We start from the raw sequence: 21,870 nt of genomic DNA on the forward strand, positions 1-21,870 counted from the left end.
ATGAGGAATAGTGAATGTCTTTTCAAAAGCTTCATTGAGTTTAATGCAAAGATTTTATAGTCATGTAGATGAATGTTACAGAAGTTGATATTTTTGGATGAATTTGAAAATTAGGGTGCTATCTCAGGCCACAATACAAGTGAGAAAGTGAACCTTTTTTTTTTTTAATTTTTTTTGCCTTTTTCCAGATTTGATTGTTGCTCTCAAGTCAATGGTTACTCAAAAACTTTTGCCTTAGATCAAGATCAGCTTCCTGTCTAGGAGTGTTAGATGGCCAAACTTAACAAAAAAAGCCATTTATACCAGTTGGTTTTCTGTGTTGTTATGGCAGATGTTAACGAAGACAGTGACTTGGCAGTTTGACATGTTTTTCTTTTTTAACTCATTTTATCCTTACAAGTTATTGTATTAGAAGTCAGCAATTTTCCTGTACACTTTCATGAGGAGCTGTGCATAACCCACACATCTTTGAGTATTTCAGAGCTGGTAATCTGCCCCAAACTCAGCATTTGTCTCCAGCCTTCCTGCCTGGCACCCGACCAACATACAAAAGGGAAAGTAGGCGCTGGGAATAAATCTGTGTTCTGTGAGCCTTTGTCTCACGTGGGTCTGTGCCTGGGAGAGGCTGGTGCTCGTGGCCAGCTCGCAGCAGATGGGGATGTAGTCTGGGGAGGCAGGGGGTGATGCCCAGACTCCCTGTGCTGGCTGCCTGGCTCTGATGCCACATGATGGGTTCTGCATCATCTGATCACTGCAGGTCATTATGGAGGCTAATTCTGCTTTGCTGCCTCAAACAGCCTTGCTGTTACCTGTGACTTATCCCAGATTTTTGCAGCTGGATTTTGAATGTTATTTTAAGTATGAATTTGACTGGGAGGTACTTTGCCATCCCTCTTGTCCTCTTTGCCACAGAGGTAAAATACAGAATTGCTGAATGCATTTGCCTCACTCGAGTTGTTAGTTAACAGCTGCATATTTGTAAATGGTCTGTATACTACAGTGAAGCAAGGCCTGAATTTGCTCTGTGGTCTATTGCTGCAAACTCAGAGAAGCATGGCCAGTTATGGGAGAGGGCCATGGCAATTAACATCTTACCCAGGGAGGAATATCAGATGGATTCATGACTGCTTTGGATGAAAACTCGAGGCAGTGCTACAGACAGAGCAAAAGAGATTTTATTAGTGTTTCTGCATGGCAAGAGCTCTGCCTTGGGCAGGAATGGCCGCAGTGGAATACAATTGGAGAGCTGTCAGGGCAAAGACAGACCTGTACTTTCTCACTCCATTTACAAGTCACCACCCAGTGACCTCCTGGGGCATTAGAAGCTCTATATAGCTATCTATATATATAGGTACCACCAGTGCTGTGGTTTTGGAAGCGTCCCAGCTTTGGTCTGTCTGAGCAGAGTGTTCACTTCCTGGTCCTGCTGTGCCCCCAGGCTGCTGAAGAGGGTTTGAGGAGCTGTTTGCAGTCTGGGATGTTTGTGTAAGGGCTGGTGGCAAGGGAAAGGATAGCTTTGCCAAGGCCGTGACAGTGAAAACAAGTAGCATACGTCTGTGCTGGAGAAGTGGGAACAAGTAGAAAACAGTGTGATGGGAGTCAGTGACAGGTGAGGACAAGGCTTTGCACGTATCAGACAAGGAAGGGGATGTCTCCAGTATGCTGCTGAATGTTGAGTGAGAGCTCTGTTGGAGCTTGGGACTATAGGATCTTGCAAGTTGGTATTTTAAGAGGTGTCGTGCAGGAAGAATTTGAAATGTTTAGATGTAGTCTGAGTGCAAAGATGAGGAGGAATGTTAAATTTTTTCTGCAGCTTCTCGATCGGAGTTCCACCCCTAAAGTCTCTTTTAAAAGACCCACAGATCTGGCCTCGTGTGGCTTTTGCTGGGAGGTGAATTACCCTCTTTTGCTGTCAGGCTCAGTTTTTTGATAGTCCTGCAAGGTGTTCTGCTGTTTCACCATAGTCTGCTCTCTGAAGAACTAAATAACTCTGGGTGAGTTTCCCTTAGCCCTAAGGGGACTCAGGGGTCACAACAGGGAACCTGCAGCTAGATGAGTAATTTTTCTCTGTGAATAGGCCAGCACATATTGGAGGTTTGATGATAAAAGGAGTGTGTGTCTGCTCAGTGTTCAGGACTCTTTGCACATGCCCTGAGAGAAGAGACCACAATGTAGCATTTTTTCAGCTGAAATCCATCCTCATGTTTTCATCCTCAAAAGCAGCATATGCTTTGCATGAGTCCTTTGTTCCTTTTTCCAGGAGAGAAGGGGAAGGAGTGTGGGTTGACTGATCGTGGCAGACCATAAGATCTTTCCCAAGCCACCATACATTCTAGTGGTTCATGGTTTATCTCACACCACACAAGCACTAAGCTCTGAGCTCAAGCAAAGCATTTAGTCCATCATTGCCTCTTAAAACAGTGCAAAGCAAAAGGAAGCAACTGAGGCATGCACACAGTGATTGTAGAGCTGTAAAGGTTTTGTCAGGCCTGGTGTCAGCTTTTTAGCTGCAGTGATTGGCAGCAGCATAGCAATGGTGTTCATTTACTGTCACAAGGAAGTTATGAACAGGAGAACTTACTTTTGCATCCTTCATGGCTACAGGGGAGAATGTCTGTATTGGTCCCAGCATCAAGAGCAACTGTGATTTCTGCACCCCAGAGACCAGAAATTCTTCTTTCAATAATTAACTCTTGGCAAAACCACATGTCTGCAGCCTTTTCTCTGCTTCCTCCATGTAAATGAGCAAGCCATATGTGTTGGGAAAGGAGCATGTGGAAGGATGTGTATTGCTGCTGCTCCTAATCTCCATGTCACCAGTGCTGCACTTTAAATCCGATGAGGATCTGATACAATAGGCTGGCCATATGGAGTCTGAGGAAAATACTCTACTGCCCATTTTGACACTTTCCAGCATAGATTCTTACTACACAGATTTTGCATTTCCACATTTTGTGTTCTTGCTTAAGTGCAGCTGAAATTAATCCTTGGTTTTTTGAATTGAGGAGGCTGCACACATAACTTCCCTTTATTACCTAAAAATTCAGCAGTTATTCACTGCCTGCTTTTGTTCAAAAGAAAGGGGAAAAATTTATTCCTCTGCCTGTTTCAATTCTGCTTCAGTTTCTCTTCCAAATTTTCTTTTTCTTTTTGGGATCTGCACAAATAAGTTCCTGATGGCAGAGAAGATAAATGGGAGACAGCTATCCTGACACAGGCAGTCTTTGATAATGCTGTGCCTCAGTGTCAGCTGTATCCAGGGACCAGAGATGGGCAGCTCCTGGCTTTTTGATGAGTTAGGACAGTTACACATAAGATGCAGTTCTGGCAATGCCAGCACTTGCTGTTCTTTTTACTTGCTTGTGTTCCTTTTAGTCTTGTAAACTGTGTGTGCCTGTAACTATAGATCTTCCCTTAAACTTCCCTTTTCTTTTTTGAGTTGGGAGTTCTCTTCTGTTTGACTTGTTTTCGAGGCCATATGCTTTTGAAAAGTTTTCCTGGATGGATTAGGCTTTGTGAGCCATGGGGATTGTTGACATCAAAGTCTGCTAATATGTGAAAGCTGTTATGAGCTCTGATTGTGAATTTTGTCTGAATAGTGCTCATCAGGTGAGAAATCACTAAGTGTGAATCTATCTTAAGGAAACAAAGACTCATGAGTAGAAACTGTTCTTAATAATCAGGAGGTGAAGCCATGGAACATAGCCTTTTCTATTGTGGTCATGAATTTAAACTGATCAGCAGCTGAAATGAGACCCTTGTTCCCTTGTATTGAAAGCTTCAATCGATTCTATATACTGAGCTTTTTACTGCACAAGCCAGCTTTGTAATTCCACCACTTACTTTTCTCTCTTTTCAGGTGGTTCTCTTTCCTTTTTTTCCCTTAAACTTTTTTCTTTCCCTCCCTCCCCCCATGTGCACACCTCACATCACTGGAGGCTACAAGCTGAAGGGAGACACTGAGGCGGACACTGATGTCCATCTAAAAGTGCAGGATGTAGTCCTGAAGCTTTTCACTCTCTTCTTGCTTGGGTAATTCTTAAGTTAATTTTCTGAAGTTATTTATCTCAAGGTGTAGTCCTGAAGCATTGCAGCGTGAAGTCATTAGTCATGAGCAGAATCCTGACATCCTTCTCATGCTTCAGATGATAAAGGCTTTTCTTGCGTAGAGAGCTGGAAGCTGCACTGACACTGTCAAAAGCTGTCTGGTGTTTGTGCAACAAGAGGCACAAATGTACCATTTCTTTATTCCTCCAAGTGCCCAAGAAAACTGGCAAAGACCCTTCTGTGGTGCTTACCTCTTAGGAACTTTCCTAGGAGTGAAAAAGGAGAACTTTGTTGTTCTTGTTGCTCTGGAATACTGCCAAAGCATATTGCAGGTGCTCTTGTGAGCAAAACACGTTATGTGAGTGTCTTAGTGCTGCCTCGGTGAGGGTTGCAGGGGTCACCCTGGCCCTGCTCACCACAGTGCTAGAGAATGTTTTTGTGAATGCTGTTAGCCATGTCATGGAGGAGATGGCTCAAATGAGAGCAGAGATACCATAAAGAGACTTGAGCTGCTTAAACCCTGCAGTGCACAGGCCAAGCGCTGAGAAGTGAACTCCTACTGCCTCTCTGGTGCATCTTGGAGCTTTCCTGAGCCTTCTGCTGCTGTCTTGGCCTCAGTACTTCTCTCTTTGCTATTTCTTGCATTTTAATTTCCTTTCCATCCCTTTGTGGATATTGGAAATGTTTATATCACAAAGATCTATAAAGCCATTTGTGGTTTCTGAGTGCTTTGACTTTCTGCTATTGCCCAGTTGTCAGGGCTGGCTTTGTGCTGCCGTTGGTCACTGTGTCAGGGAGCAGGTAGGTGGTCTTTGAAATAGTTTGCAGAGCTGAAGCTCCTTTTTCTTTGTAGGTAAATCAATATGTTTGCCCTTTTTTTGGAAGTGGGAGTTACAAGTGTATTACCCTTAGGTGTGCTGCAGTTATTACTTTATTTCTTGCTGAAGTACTGCAATGAAGAACACAGTTACCATTGTGCTTATTTTGAGGAGCCAGGAAAATGGTAGATCTCAGTTAATGATGTCTGGTACAGATTCCTTTTCTACAGCCTAATAGCATAGAGTAACTTCAAAGAGGGCAGGAGCTGCTTGAGGCTGCCAGAGCAGCATAAAAGAGATGTGAAAAGACTTAGGAATTACTTTACTATATACTTCTCTTATATAATCCCATCTTGACCCCTTTTCCCTTACATCACTGTGCTCACAGAAATCCAGACAAGTGCAGTGTTTCTGAAGTGGCTTCAGTGCCTAAATAAGGTAAGAATAACAGAGACTGTAGGCATCCAGGCAGAAGGCAAAGCTTTATGATGTTGCTAATAAAAAGCATGAGAGAGGGACTGAGAGGCAGGAATAGTTCCTGTTGAACTCTCAGCTCTCACCTGAAGCTGATGCTCTCTTGGGCTCAGTTACAGGCTATATTTTTCTGTTAGCCAGAAGTTTGCTAATCATCTTGCAGTGTTTTTGGTCAAAAGTGGTTCTTTTAAAGGCAAACAGTTAAAACTATAAACTGATAACCTTCTCTTAAAATATTATTATATGCTTCCTTTTTCAGTAGCAGCAAAATAAATGCTTAGGAAGAGGCTTGGACCTCACAGAAAACCTTTCAAACTGAGGAGGCAGTGAATGGCAGAAATGAGGGAGCTGATGACTTTCTCATTGCTTTGAGTCACAACCTGTGATTATGGAACACCTACTTTGAGCTCCATCATAGAATCATTGATAAATCTGCAAAAGTTTGTTTTAATACCATTAAAGTGAAAATGGAACCCCTAAAATCAATTTGCCATAGCAAGATGGAAGTCCTTTAATCACTGCTGTGCCATCTTCTCTTGGTTGTCCTAAAATACCATGGCTGAGGGAAGAAATACACAAGCCTTTTTCATGTGAGTCCTTTCCAGCTTGGCCCTGGGCTCACAGTTCACTGGCTTTTGTAATGAATCAGAAATACATAGTCTGATTCTTGTGGGTTCCACTGGAATTTATACATGTGCTTAGTATATCACAGGTATCATATAAAATTTGTTCATGCGGGTCTTCTTATAAATTTAAGAAGTTAACACTCCAGATAGGTGCTAAGTGAGTTTTATCAGAATTTTGTTGAATGTAACTCGTGCTTGAAAGTGGTTCTGAAAATCCCATTAGCACTTACTCATTTCTTTCACACTTAACAGTTCAAAATGTGCCCTATGGGCCCACTGAAAGTCATCTGACCATAAATCTGCAGGGTTAGGATGAGAACAGGTGAATAAGGACTGCAAATATTCAATCATTTTTAATTACAGGTGATAGAGAGATTATTAGAAGCTTTTTTTGAATTCACATTACATTGGAGGACTTAATTTTTCATTATCTTGTTATACATCAGTTAATCTCTGGAAGAAAAGTTACCCCTGATGTAAGATCCATTGATGTGGTGTTTATACTTTCCCCACTTCTGGTCTGTGCCTTCAGAAGCGTGGGAGCAGAGGTTAATCCTTGTTACAGGGAGCAGTTTGATGATTGGACCCAGTAAGGATAACCAGTGGATGCTCTTGCAATGTCTGACATTTATGCATCTAAAGCCATCAAAACTAAATGTTAATTTTCAGTTATGATTCTTTAAATTGGGCTGATGCATCATCTTCTGGGAGTGTTTGTGGGATGTAATTTAATCTTGGTTTTTTCCATCTATGGATTATGCAATAGGTAAATTAAAATTAAAGCACTGAGGTGAAGATGTCTTTGCCATCATTAACGAAATGATTGTGTAGTTTACAATTCAGGGTTGGTTTTTTTGTTTTTTTTGAATAATGCTGGTGGTACCTAGAGTTTTGTTTATTAATTTCAGTTTATATTATTCATAAGCTGAGAGAAATGCATAATTTAATAATACATTCTCTCATGCTCTGTTTTCTAATTTCCTGACTCAATCCCTATGAAACCCTATTAGTTGTGCTCTCAATGAATATTTATCTCACATTCACTTGATTTTGGCCTTCGTCCTAGTTTGTAAGGTTCCTGTAGTAGCATGTGTAAAAACCAGGATATGAAAATGTGGTGTTGTATCTTCTGCTTAGCTACCCAGAGTTACAATATCCACCCACTCTGGTGGTGTTAGATCTGTGTTCTGTAGCAGTGCAGAAGTGCACCTGAAGTCAAAAGTGACCAGATCTTCCTGAGAAAGGGCTCTGGCAACCTCCTGTCGAGGGTCACAACTGTCACTAGATTGGTTAAAGCTGAGCCTCATCAGTTCAGGTGCTAACCATCAAATCATGAATTTCACTGCTTGCAAAAATCAGTCTCTTGCTCCTGCTTTCTGTATGTATAGGAGCAGGAGATTCTTGCTTTAAGATACAAAGGAAGATGAAGTCACAAGAACAGCACCAGTGGAGATTCAGATTTGATATCAGGAAAAACTTCTTCGCCACAAGGATTGTCAAGCACTGGAAAAGGCTGCCCAGGAAAGCAGTGGAGTCACCATCCCTGGGGGAATTTAAAAGACATGTCAATGTGGTGCTTAGGGATGTGGTTTAATGGTAGGTTACAGTTGGACTCAATAATCTTCAGGGTCTTTTCCAACATACATGATTCTATGAAAAGAAGTCTGAAACAGTGCAACTTGTTCTTTTCTTGGCTGTATTTCTTGGTGTTCCATGTTCTTGGAGTCATCAGTGGACTTCTCATGGGCTGTTTTGGGAGGCTCTTGAGTGTGACAGAGACACATTCATGGAGGAACTGTATTGAAGGAATATGGCATTCTGAGGATCTTGGAGTACTTTTGAAGAGAAGCTGGACTGGTGTCAGTGTTGTCTAAAACAAGTGCTGAATTCACCAGGATCTCACCTAAGCCTTCTGCCATGCATCTGCAGAGGTTGTGGGCAATGACATCTCTCATTTCTATTGCTGTTAACACACATTCATTGTTTTGTGATGCCAAGTGTAAATGGAACATGTCAAGGCTAAAGTCTGAAAGGTCTTTTTTTGGCTTTGGTTTCTGCAGAATGCACACACAGCATCCCTCCAATTCTGTTGCTGCACAGAATCATGTTTAAGATTGCTTCAGTGCTCTCTCTGAAGCGGTAATATGAAAGAAATAAGGTCCAAACCTGTCATTTTCTGATGCCACAGATGCAGTTGGAAGCTGTGAGCTTGCTTGCATGTCTTGTAGGGATGGATGTGACAAAGCCACGTGTCTCCATTTCAATCCAGTGACCTTGTTACAGTGTGTTTTCCTCTTTTTAGTTTGACTTCTTTCTTTAGTGGCTGTATCATTTACTTAGGACAAGGATTGCTTTATGGACTTTGCATTTTTACTTTGTTTTCATCCTTTTATTTTATGTGATGGACAAATTTAAAACATCAATGTACAAAAGATGCATAATATGTTGATGAAAACTTAGTGCCAGAACTCTCAGTCCTTGTCCTGTGGTCTCTTTCCCTACTCCATCAGTGTGCACCTGGTCCAGATCTAACTGCACTCTTTGGGAAGAAGAGTGGGAGAAATCTGAGCTGAGATGCTGCTTAAAGCAATTATGGATCAGCTGCATGCAGGTTCACTGTCAGAAATCCCCCAACAGTGAGCTCAACAGGGAGTGCCAGCAGCTCTGGGATTCAAGTTTGACTGTGCTTTTTATTTGCTCAGGCAGGAGCTTTGTGATCTTCCTCTCTCCCAGCATGGAGGGAATGTGTTTTTAAACAAGACTCTGAGAGTCCATTGACTTTCAGTTGAGAATGAAGGTGATAAATGCCTTACACCAGTTTTATTGCACAGAAAAATGTTTTAAGCTTGAGTTTTCTGGCATCAGTTCCTGTGACTTTTGAGAAAAGATAATAACTCATTTTAGAGCTTATTTAATGCTGATGAAAGTGCTGGATTTTAAAGAGCTTTCACATGGTCAGGTCATTCCACAATTGTCTGTTGTAGGGTTGTGCATTGATCTGAAGAGCGCTGGCTGCTCTTTGCTACAGGTGCTTGAATTGAATTCTGCATTGTTATGGAATAATAGTACATGAAAAGTTGATTATCCAATTTAGCTTAATAAACCAGAGCTGAGATCTTGAATCTCTTGAATGTGTGGCTTGTCATTGACTTCATGGGGGACATGATTTCTTCATTTTGCAGTGGGGTATTTGGCATAGTTACACTGGTAAAATGAGAAGCAAAGTTTGATGTGATTAAAGTAACTTGGAGTGCTGAGATCTATATAAAGATGTCTTTTCCTGTCCTAGGGTGATACAAAGTGGATTTTTATTGTTTCAAGCTAAGCAAGTGCCTTTTGTTCAAGTTCTGTAAACACTCTTGTTGCTCCAGGTTTGCTGTGACCGGGGATTCTTCTCATCCTCAGTGCTAACTGGTTTAAAACATGGTATCATTTTATTGTGCCTGTGTGCATCATCTGAGGAATTGGGCAGACAATATTTGACCAAGACGTGGAATTTTTTCTCTTTATGAATAATTTAAATTTCTTAATTGAAGCACTGTTTTTTGTTTTTTTTTCTTGAGGCAGGTAAATCAGCTCCTCAAGAAAGAATGGTACCACTTGCGTAGAATTCCATCATTAAAATGTTCTTCAGGCCTGCCATTTGCAAGGAATTCCATTCCCTAAAGGAATAAATAGGGCAGGATTGGTGGCCAAAATGTCAGGGTGAGTTAGTCACCAGAAAAATATTTTATTTGTGGAATTCCTAAAGAAGGGAGAACTGCAAAAGATGTGTTGCTGGGTTTTGTCACAAAAATGAAATAAAAGGAATTGCAAAGCTGGCTTTCTGACAAAATGTCACTTCCAGTTTAAAGGATGGTTTAAAATTGAATATAAAAACTACTAATCAGTTTTGTCCTCTTTTGAGTTTGTTTGTACCTTCTTATGGGTATTTTTAGATCTGAAGGCTTCCTTTATCAGAATATCCATGGATATTTTTAGACCTGCAGACTTCCTTTATCAGAATATCCATGGAGAGCTCTCTTCCATGCAAAGCTTGGCCTACAGAATCCTATTCATTTGAAGCTGGAGCATACGAGGTATTGGTGGTGTCCTAAACAAATAGGAATTTGGGCAGGCAGGAGCCTTTAGGGTCTCCAACAGCTCTCCTCCTCCCTCTCTTTTGCTACTTGTAGTGATGAAATTTGTGCCTTTTGGCTTTAGAAACAGAACAGTTAAAAGAGAAGTCTGCATTTTTAAATGAGCCTCAGTCTTGAATGTGAGAGTTTGTTTTTCGCTTGTTCATTTTTTGTCTTTCCCTAAAAAGCACCTCTCTACATACTGTGCATTTTGAATCCCTCTGGCCTGACCAAGCTCATTCTGAGTAGTGAAGAGAACAAGAACAAAAGCATCTTTCCTTTCTTTAAGGAAACATGTAGAAAAGCACTCCTTTTTTCCTGTTTAAAAATCCACCCAAGTGTACTTGTTAAAATCAGTAGAGGTTTTGTTATGGGAGTGCTTTAAAAGCAGTTCACTAAGATGGAAGCCTGTGAAGTGTCTTTTTTGGGCCAGGATATTCAGGGACTCACTCACGCAGTAAGAACGAACCTCTGCATCCACACACAGCATGAAATGGGGATGGTTTTATCTCCTAAGGCTTCAGGTGAGCTCCTTGAGAGGATCAGAGGATCCTGTAGCAGTCATTCAAGTGTCCAAACTCTGACTTCTCTTTCATGTGGGAAAGGAGGAACTGTTACCTAATTCCTGTCATGTAAAGTTGTTTTCAGGAAGAGAAGAATCACATCTGGAGTCTAGAAAACATGAAAGAGCTGTAGGTCCATAGATTTGTACTTGGAAGGAAGCTTTCGTAGTTTTCAGTAACATCCCTGACCATCTTTATTTTTCATTTTGCCATAGTACAATTCATGTAAAGTTTTTTCCTGGACTACATATATCATAAATTTGTTGGCATAACAGTGGTTCTGGAATGTCATACATGGTATGCATGAGGTTATACTGATGTTTACTCCATCCTTCCAGTCTTACCTTAAAGATTTGAAATTAGAAAAATAAGTTATACAATTGCAGTTCTATCCCCTAGACAAGGGCAGCAGCATAGCATATGTCCTCCTAAATAAATTATTCTGAATCAGCTTCACTTGAATCTAACAATATAATCTCTGCTGTTTTGTAAATATAGCAGGGCAGTAAATCTGCTGTGCTCTGTGCTTGCTGAGTGTCTACCCAGGCTCCAGCCTGTACTCATAATGGTTTGATTTTCTTGTTGTAGCAGTTTGACCAGGTGTAATTACAGTGCCTTCAAAAGACTGTGTTCCCATTTTACTTTAACAGGACATGAATTAGACCTAAAGGTATTGTTTAGGATAGCTGGAATCCAAATGCAGTACCACTGTGTAATTAAAGTATCTTTGTATTCCTGCAGAAAGGATTCTGTTTAGAGTGAATTTGTATTGTGTTACTGTTACCACAGCAGTGGAGGTGAAATGCCACCTGTGTTACCCACTGCAGTCACAGAGTAGATAAGCTGTATTTTATTGTCGAAATGTGACTTGGTTTTGCTATCTGGCCTGTTGTAGGAAGGTTCTGCCACGGGTTCCTTGCTCTGCTGAGTACCACTTAACTGGGCTGGGAGTGCTGATGTGGCCAGTCCCCAGGTCAGGTCCTGTACCTGGCTCCCTTTCAGCTCTGAGAACTGGGCCAGGAGCTGGACTTGTGATCCCTAAGGGTGCCCCCAGCTCAGGATAGCCCGTGATTCTGTGCCTTTGGAGACTCTGGCTCGAGGATTTTAGATTCATTCACCAGCAGCTTGCATAAGCTCTCTTTTTGTTTCATACAACTTATGTCAAACACTGAAATGGAAACTTAGCAAAGATTTTTGTGGTTTCCTTTTTTCCTTCACACTTGCTTTTTTCCCCCACGGAGTCCAGGAAAGTTTTATTTGTGGGAAAGTGCAGTCCTTCATATGAATCTCTCTTCTCTGACCTCTTATGTAATGGCCTTGAAGTCAAGACCTCCCCTACCTCCTCTTCCTTCTGTCAAGTCCCCTTTCAACAAGGATGGAGTGGCTGACTTTGGTTTGGGAAAACTCTTCTAGGTTGGCTGAGGTTCTGCAGCTGCTCACCTCAATGTTACAGGACTCTGAACATGCCTATGCAGCTCTACCTTCCCCATGCTTCCTGCTGGAGTTTCTGTGGAAAAAATAGTTTGTTCAAAGGCAACAGAGCTTTCTGAAAGAAATCTCCTTGTTCCTGTGTCTGGGTGTCTTTTTAAATCAATGGCCCTGAATTCCCTTCTTGCAAAAAGGCACGGCTTTATCAGCTTTAGAGTTGCTACTTGGACTGTTACATATCCCCTGAATTTTTAGGTGTTACATGCAATATGACACCACAGGTTGGTAAATAGGATCTGACTTTTCTTCCTTTCTCCTGGTTTTTCTGGAGGCAGCTCACCTCCCCTGCTAATAAACTGATGACTAATCATGTGCTCTTCTTGTTACATTTTATGAAACTGATAAATTGGCAAATTCTACCAAAGCAACAAATACCTCCACTGTTCATCCTACGCAGGGTCCAACATCTGCTCTTCCTTCACTGGAATTGGAGGACTTGGGGAGAGAGGTAGGGAAGTACAGGGTAGGTGTGTGCAGTGGCAGTGTTGCTGCATGACTGATATTGATTATCCTTTCCTTCTGTGTACTACAGCTGCATCAGATGAAAAGCCAAGATTTGTGTACTGCTGGAGGCTGTGGCACTTCCTTTGTGCTGACTCCTTTCCTCCTTCCATTTCTGGAAAGCTGGTGGTTAGAGAGAGTCCCTTGGGGATGAGCTCTGGGTTGGAGGGGTTGTTGACCTGATTGGCAGCTTTTCTTCTGTCTTCCCTGGCTTGGGGAGAGAACAAGCTAGTGGATGTGGGTGCATTCAAAATTTAAGGCTTCTGAAAATGCCAGTGAGCAGGCAGTAGCTTTTGGATTTATTGTGTTCTGAGATTTGGCTTTTGAGCAAAGGGTTCATTACAAGGTATCTCAAATGTTCTAATTTTCAGTACTCTCATGTTTATGTTACCATAAGGAATGGCCAAATGTGTTTTCTTAATGTCAAATATTTCTCAGTTACTAATCAAACCAATTTCTTTTTATGAGTTAAACCTGTGTTTATACTGTAGAGGTGTGAAATAGAGGCAGAACATAGCTGGCAAGTTAATATTCTGTTTCTCAGAGAAATTCTTGTTTTAATTACAAATATTACCTAAAATATGGATTTTTTATAAGAAGGCATCTGCAACTTGAGCAGCAGTGGAAGTGATGTTGTGGCCAACCATAAATGTAGGATGACTTTGGTTTTGAAAGATTCCCTTCCAGTCAGCTTCCACTGTTTCTGGTTTTCTACAGAACTCTGTTTCCACAGTGCTGAAACAGAGCTCATGATTCCTCCACTGTAAGTCATCCCAGCATAATTAGGGTGAAATATCAGTTTAATAAAGTGCATGTAATGGCTGAGTTTGAGCTCTGTGTTAGTGGGAAAGTTACTGAGACTCTTTTCTCTACATTTGCATGAAGAGTTAGTGTCAGAAGAATGTATGTCTGTTCCCAGACTTTAGTCCTCATTTCATTAAACTGGGCATCATGCCATGTATTTTCTACTGTTACTTCACACAGAAGATATAACTTGAGAAGTATTCCTACTGAAATGTTTAAGTCTCACCCTTTAAATTCAGGAAAGACTACTCTATTGAAAATATTATTTCAGAATTTAAATATAGCATAGTTGTTAATATAGCTACACAGTTGAACTTTTGAAACTTCTCGTCTGACATGTATCTCAGTGTGTTCCCTTGGGTGTGATATGGGCTTAAATGAGTAAACTAGAGCCATTTAAATTAGTTTGAGGATGTGGCTTTGTGTTGGCTTATCACTACTTTGTTAGTATTATTAATTTGGTGGCAGCAGATGCAAGTAGGGTGCATGGAAGGTGATTTGTGCCTGCCTCACCACTCCAGGTTCTGGAGTAAAATGCTGTTTTTCATGTAAAAGAATAAATGTTGTTGAAGAGCACAGAGAATCTTCTGCCTTCCACATCTGCCACTGTCCCCTACCTGCTGGACACGGTTTCTTAATTAGTATGTGTGAGAAATATTAACAGCTGGTTTCAAAAAGCAGCTCTTACTTCAATGGAAGATTTTCATAGAAAAATTGTATGTTAGAAGCACATTTTTGGAAGCTGATTCCTGAAATTCCTTGCTAATGCCAATGTCAGGTCACTGAAAAAGTTCAGGAAAAATCAGCCATCACATTTTACCAGTTTCATCTAGATCCAGTAATTATTTAACCCTTTAAGTAGCACAACAGCATATAAAGTGTTCAGCAGCTACAACAGAAGTGATATTTCATGTGAAATTATCCAGTGAGAATGTTCTCAGGTTTCGTCACTCAGCTGTTTTACCAGTTCGCCTTATGAGCATTTCTGAAAATGCCATGCAATTATTATTAGTATGGAAATGTTCTTAGACATTCAAGTTAGTCAAGAAGGCAAAAAAAACCCCAAAACCAAATCCAAACATTAAGGAAGATCAGGCCTTACTGAGTAAACCATAGAACAGAGTGCACATTTACTTCTGCAGAACTGCAGCATCCTCTGCTGCTAAATGCCTGATTTCCAAATGCAGGTAGGATGGGAAGTGCAAGCATTAGATAAACACAGAATGTCTTTTTTTCCTGTCACTGTCTGACGGCTCACATCTTCAAAATCCAGCATCATTGCTACTTTCAAGGAGGCCTTTCAGGCAGCCAGGGAAACGTCATTAAATGACATCAACAAAGCTCTCCAAAGTGCAGAAGCAGTTTAAGGAAGGCAGATACTTTGTATATGTCATTCTCTTTTGATCCAAATGTAAATTAGGTGTTCATTTCATATTGTTGGTACTTGATGCATTAATTCTCACATTAGTATGTAGAAGTGGAAGTTAAGTTAGTCCATTACAATGATTCATATTCTGTCCAAGGAACAAACATTTTCTGATGGGGCTGAGGACTGAGGCTTATTAATGCAGTTGAAATCTTCCAGCTCCCAGAACAGTCAGAAAAAAAAATATTACAAGGAATAAAACTAGAAAAGCTAATATTGCTATCTGTGCAAGTACAGTGAAAAGGCAGGTGGGCTGCATCTGTATTGTCTGGCACTGTGTGCTGTCTGGTTTTTGTCAGCTGGGGTGTACAAGCACCTCAGAGCAGGAGGTGCTGGCTGGGATGTGCTGCCTCCCCTCACCTGGCCTTCAGTCCTGCTGTCCACTGAACACAAAACAGCAGTGAGATTTTTAATGCCTTTGGTCATTAGAAGCTCCTCTTACACCTTAGAGAGGATTACGAGAAAGTGATGATGACATTTGGAGCAAGTTTCAGGAATTTACTCACCCAACAAGTGAGAAGTGGGTAGAGAAAATATCTAAAAGCTGCTCTGCAAACATCTGTTTTTCAGGTACCACACTTTGCTGTGGCCACACAGCCCCTCTCCCATTAGATCAGAACTCTGTCCACCCCAAACGGTTTAATTACATTTTCTCTCTAAATAACACTAATTAGTTATGGTTTCCTAGAGCCTCAGAGGAACACAATTTTTCCTGTGTGTTGTTGCTTATTTTTTCTCTGAGTCTGCTGCACTGAGTAGCTGTGCCTGGTGTAAAGGCTCTTGTAATGCATCAGGGAGACAGATGTATTTCATTTGTGATTTCAGTGATTTCCATATACGAGAGGATCCTTAGAGATGTCTGTGCATGGAATGAATGCAGCTGCTCAGGTTGTTGCCTGAAAGAACAAGCTCACAGAAATGGAATGTGCAACTAAGAGCTTGCATTTTCTGCCTGTTCTCCCTGATGGAAACCTCTGTGTGCCCAGCCCTGAACCCTCACTGTCATTTACCACAAACACCTTTCCTCCACCTGCTGCCACATCCTCCCTCTTTGCACGTTCTGGCGTGTCAGATGAGCTGCAGGCTCTCTCTGTAAGGAAAGCCAACCCATTGCTCCCTCCCACACCAGTCTGTAGCATAGATCCCTGTTCTGCCAGTGAGGGTGAAGAGTGAAACAAGACAGAGAGAAGGTAAAGTCACCTCGGGCAGCACTCTGGCTCCTGCTGCTACCAGAGGGGCTATCCCAGAATAAAGCTCAAGATTTCACTCTTTTTCCATACCCAAGATTTTCCACAGCTTTTATGGTGAGGTGTGGAATTCTAAGACTGGTTGATATCACTTGAAGAAAACCCTTCTTTCATCACATTCATGATTTTCAGTGGCATTTCTTGAGAGGTGTAGAAAAGCACAGAAGTGGACCGGTGCAGAAAGTACCCAGGTGGTTTGAACCATGGCCAGGAGGTTCCTGTTGGCAAATCTAATGCAGTTTTCTGAAGTGACCTGAGAATCTGGCCTGTCATTTTTTTGTGAAGTACTTCATGCCCTGTATTTTTTTGTAAAGTATTCCACTTAGAATCCTCACAGGGTGTCTGAAACTACCCCAAAGAAAACAGGAACTCAGACTGTGAGTTTCATCTGTGTACTCTTGTCTCCTGTGGTACATCTTGGGGTCAGTCTGTGCCTTTAGCCAGGCAGGTACATTGTATGTCTCTAAGTATGTGATGAAAGAATCTCTTGAAGATGTTTTTCCCTTTGAGTTGCTCCATAGCATGCGGCCATAAGTGAATTTGCTACTCTGACGGAGGCTGGTGCAGCAGTGGAAGGACACAGCAAGGATCCCTTTATTCCCCTGTCTGTCCCTCCCTTCCTGTATGCTCTGTCAGCTTTGCTTGGGTGCGAGGCCATTGTGTCCAAGATCCAGGGAAATGCTTCTCCAGTGCAGGCAGCAGCTCCAGGTGGGACTGAGGCTGTCAGTGGAACAGCCAGAGCCATTCTCCAGGTGTGCAGTGCGGCATGTGCTGTCATTGCGACTGTGCTAGCGCTGTTAGCTGGGAATGAGTCCAGCTCCTGTTTCTGTGGGAGTTTTGTGCCTTCTTTGCACACATCTGGCTGCTGGAGAGCGGATGGCAGGTTTGGTGAGTCCCAGAGAGAAGTTCCTTTTGTTCCTTTGCAGAGGTGGCTCCGGTGGTACTACAGCAGCATGTTCAGGTTCCTGCACTGCGTTTTGCCCATGTCCCTTCTCACGCAGCTGGGGATTTGTTGTGATTTAACCTTGAACCTGAAAACTTTCTTCCAGCTCAAAGAATCAAATACTTCTAACTGAGAAATCTGTCACTTTGATCTGAGAAAGAACTAAAGCAATCACACAAGTTCACTTTTCTCTGCTATACAAGTCCGTGGATGCAGATGGGTTTCTCACGAGGGACAGAGTGCTCTAGAGGGCAGGCTTTGCCTGTACTGGGTAGAGCATTTCCAGCTAAAGACCACATTCAGTCAGCCCAAATAGCATTTTGACTACTTAGCTTTCTTTGTATTCATAAATCAGACAAATCAATAGTTGTTTAAAATGTGAAAGCTTCAATTTGCTGGCGTTACATGCGAAGTAAAGGCAGCATTAAATTAAAGATGCTACTCTTAGGAGGTCATGAATATGCAAGTCACCTTTTTAATGGTGTGGCCTTTTCTTTCCTGTTGGTATTAAGTAGGTTTTGTGTAGAAAATCAGTGAAGGTCAGCACTAGAAATGCAGTTACTTTAAGGTTTCTTGTTGAACCTGGTGCAGTTGCAGGTAATACAACACTTTAAGAGCACACATTGCTCTTCCATAAAAGCACTTGTGAAAAATGTGTTGGGAGCTCTGTGATGGTCCTGTCAGCAGTGATACTGCTCACTGAGTCTGCTCTCCATTGGCACTTCTGAGGTGAAATAACATTATCTAATCCCACAAGGTGCAGGTTAGTGTATCTGTAGCTGCACTTCCAGAGTGCCAGATGGCCAGCAGGATTCTGAAAACTCTTCAGTTCTCGATGTCTGTAATGCAAATATCGCTGTGGTCTCAAATGCTACACCTGCACCGTGCTCAGTGGAGTTGGTACAGTCTGCCTTTGCTGAGGATGAACTCTGCTCTGGGCATCACCCTGGTGTCCCAGACCGTGTGAGGTGTGTGAGATGTGCAGGGGCTTGCTGGGAACTGAGCTTAGCAGCACTTGGGCTTCTGTGGCACAGAAGGGCATTTCTCCTCCTGGCTTTTGAAACTGCTCATGCACCTCTGGTCAGCTCTGCACTCAGAGCTACCAACCTGCCACATTTGTGTCTTGAGTGAGTGAGCCTTGAAAAAGGAGTCTGCAAGAAAGCAAAATGGAGTTGACTTTATTCAGTCTTTGATGATTCTGTTTATTTTTATATTTTGTATATAAAAGCTAAGGGGGAAAAAAGCTATGACAGAAAGGGCAAGGAAGAGCTCTGGATTGTTGAATAAAATCCTGTCTTTCTTTTCTCTGCTCCTGGGTTGGTCACTAAGGGTATAGAAATAATCATACTTGCTTGTGGCTGTGTATTTCAACTGAGTGAGGAGGCTGAGACATGAAAAAAGAAGGTGGGAGACTGTATAATTTAAATATCAGTTTGAAATGTCTGTCTCCTAATTATGATGGGCTTGATTTTTTTCTTTCTCTCCCTCTCTGTTTTTCTTTTCCCCAGACCTTTACAGCTCACCTTTTAAGGTATTCACAGTCTTTGGACAGGGGGTGAAATGATTAATAGCCTGTACTGATTTTTTAAAGTAAGGAGATACAGTAGCATGAAGCAGGGAACAGCAGACTTAAATTTTCCATAATGCTTTCACTCCTGGAGAGAGGGCTTGAAAGTGACGACTACTACTGGAATGTCAGTGAGTTTCTGAATATTAACAATTTCTTTAAAGCATGATAAATGCTTTCATTTACTTTTTATTTTATTTCTGCTAAATTCTGCTTTCTCTTGGCAAGTGATCACATTAAATGGAACTTTAAAACAAAGCATCAGGAGAAATAGATTAGTTGTCTGTCTGTACATGATTACCAAATGAACTGTACGTTGAAATGGTGGAGCAATGGGCCATGCAGATAGAAAAAATAATTTTTAAGAGATCTGTGAAATTTAGAAAGCCAATTACTATGCTGCCAATGGAGAATTTTTCACTAAACATGTCCTAGTAAGTTTAAATGCCTATTGATTAATGTTTAACCGGTTCTTAATGGCAGTGAAGTCTAGTGACAGTATGACTTCCACATGAAAATTAGTGTGATGTTGGCTCTGTGGAACAGGGAGATACATCACTGTTAATATGGTAGCCCATTTTTTACCCTGGTGTCTTAATTCAGCTGCATTGGAGGGCAGTGAATTGAGAATATCCTAATCAGTTTGGGTAAAAATTTGAGTTAGAGCTGTGGTGGCTGTGCACTGGTCTGAAGGTCAGGGAGAAAGGCCAGAGGAGCTGAAGGAAATGGGAGCTGTGTGACAGTGCTGGCACCAACCCTCAAGTACGTACACACCTTTGCTTCTCTCGTGCCATTGTGGGCAAGGGCTGCACTTGCAGCAGTGTTTTTAGAGGCACTAAAACACCTTCCACAAAGTCTCTCCTGAAGTTCTCTTTGGAGCAAACTGTGCTAGACTCTCCTCCACTCTACCAGTGATTTTTGCAGTCAAGATTGCTGGTGAACCACTAAGTACAGTTAATGTTTCAGATCTTACTGCCACCTAAGGGCCTGGTTTTTGTCCCTGTCCACACCTTTTTAAAAAAATCTCTGTTGCTGATGAGAAGGAGCTTTGTCTCAGAGAGGCCCGAGTGTCACCAACAGGAATGGGGGAGCAGAGTTCTCATTCCAGCACCTGCATTCAGATAGACCCTCTTGCGTGGGACTGTAGGAGCAAACAAAACCCAAAGCGGCCCCCCAGCAGCCGCATGCCTTTGAAACGTACAGGATACAAACTTAGTGGGCCAGTGGGCTCATGTGCATGCAAAAACGATATGTCCAGTCAATATGAACTGACTTCTTCAGTGCTGCAGGAATTTATACAATAGTTTCTGCCCTTGGTATGGTTCAGGAAGGAATTTGGTCAATACAGTGTATTTAAAATAAAGTGTGAGATAAGCTGGGCTGTTGGTTGGAGTTTTTTCTTGCCTCACGTATTTCAGCTGATAAACTCTAGCATATTATTTCTGATCTGACATTCTGGCCTAGTCAGAATAACTTTCCACTCCTGACCTGACATCTGTAATTTCCAGTAATTTTTTTTTCCTGAACTGTTGGGTTATGAGGAGGACCAGAAAGAACCAAACTCTTGATCTACCATAGTATGGTATGAGATAGAGTACTAAAACCTCCAAATAACAATCTCCTTACAAAATCCTGTTGTATTCTGCCTTAACCTTGGAATTCCTGTGTAACTGAGGATCTTAAAGGAAATTCTGTTCTCATGTGCTGTTATCCCAGTAGCTGGTAATGTCTGTGGGGATAAGCCATCATTACTACATCATATCTTCAGGAGGAGGTCACCTGGCATGGACCCTCAGGCACAGGCACCCGAATGGAGCAGAAGCCACATCAGGAAAGGAGATTTGCAAATGCCCACGTTCATTCTGCCAGGAATGTTCCAAAGACTTCAAGATAGTGCAGAGATATAAAGAGCTTTCCTGTCCTTGACTTGAGCTGGACCCTGTCTGAAGGGCAGTCTTACAGGCACTGCTCTGCTCCTTTATCCACAGCCAGTTTTGAACTTATGGCTCTGAAACCCTTCAAAGGACGTGCAAGTTTTTTGGGGAGGGATGTGTCTCATTGCTGTGCCTGCACTTTCCACATGATGTTTTTCTTTTGCTGTCCCATGGGTTTCCAAGTGGTAAAGATCCTCAAGTTTGAGAAGCAAGGCCTGGGTTTTATGTGGAACTTTTTCCCTGTGCAGAAACTAGGAGCTTGTATGTTTCATGTTTCCAGTCTGGTCTCCTTCATTTCTCTTAATCACACTTTGTTCCTGTGGTGTGAGCAGAGAACCCCACACCAAGAGTTTCAGTAGGTGATCTTACTGCCGTTTTCCCCCATGCACATGGTAACTGCATCTGTGAATTAACTGTCAAAAACAGGCAACAATAAGGTTTATTTCAGGTTTCCTCCATTGTTTCCATGTAGGCTCTGGTAGCTAAATAATAGTAAGAATGAGTACCTCTATAAAATTGAATGTGAGTGCAAAAGATGAATTGTTCATGTAAATGATTGTGGAATTGTATTGAGCACCTTTGATTCAAAGTACTGTGTGTGGATGCTTGAAATATGACTAGTAATTAATTCAGTGAAATAGCAAGTTGAGGATTTCAGTACTACTGGTGTAGTGTTCTGGAAAGATGTTCAGAAGATGAAATTTAACAGTCTGTGAAATCTTTTTCTTTTAACTTTCAGAAAGGTTTCCCTTAAGCCTTTTCTTCTGAGAGAGGCAAAATGGTTTAGATTGAATGAAGGTGCACCTGATTTTTCCTTCCAAACATGAAATAAACACAGTCCAGCTTTTACCCTGCTGTTATATTGTTCCCCACTCATTATAGTATGTGTGATTATATCTTTGATTCATGTGAGATATTTTTTCAGTTTGAATAATTTACTTTTTTTCAGTATAAACAGAAAATGTTGAGAATTCAAGAGCCAGTCCTGACTGATGGTAACAGACCCTACAGAGTGGAATTTTACATACAATAAATAGCACATTTATGTTCCCTGCCATTTCCCTTTAGAGTATGTTTCTTCTGGCACGTATAGGTTCCCCCCATGTAATTTCTAATAAAAGCTCAAATTCTTATGTAATCTCCTAACTCTTGTACAGGGGCTTTACCACACACTTCAGTATACTCAGTGTTCCTTTTAAGCTGCACTAGTTTACAATGCTGCCAGTAGTCTAGAAAGATATTCTGACTGTCTGGGTCTGCATGTGGAAGTTGTGCTCTCATTAGAGAACTGCAGTTTGTCTTGTTCTGGAAAAG

The 21,870-nt window shown here is 41.6% G+C and overlaps 1 protein-coding gene across 10 annotated transcripts in view; it reads left to right on the forward strand.

Moving 5' to 3' along the window:
- LOC147651982 (uncharacterized) overlaps nt 1–21,870 on the forward strand; it is a 119,446-nt gene that overhangs the window by 67,032 nt on the left and 30,544 nt on the right. The window lies entirely within an intron of this gene.

This window comes from Cyanistes caeruleus, chromosome 8 (assembly GCF_971803275.1).
Source record: "Cyanistes caeruleus chromosome 8, bCyaCae1.hap1.1, whole genome shotgun sequence".
Lineage (NCBI taxonomy): Eukaryota > Metazoa > Chordata > Aves > Passeriformes > Paridae > Cyanistes > Cyanistes caeruleus.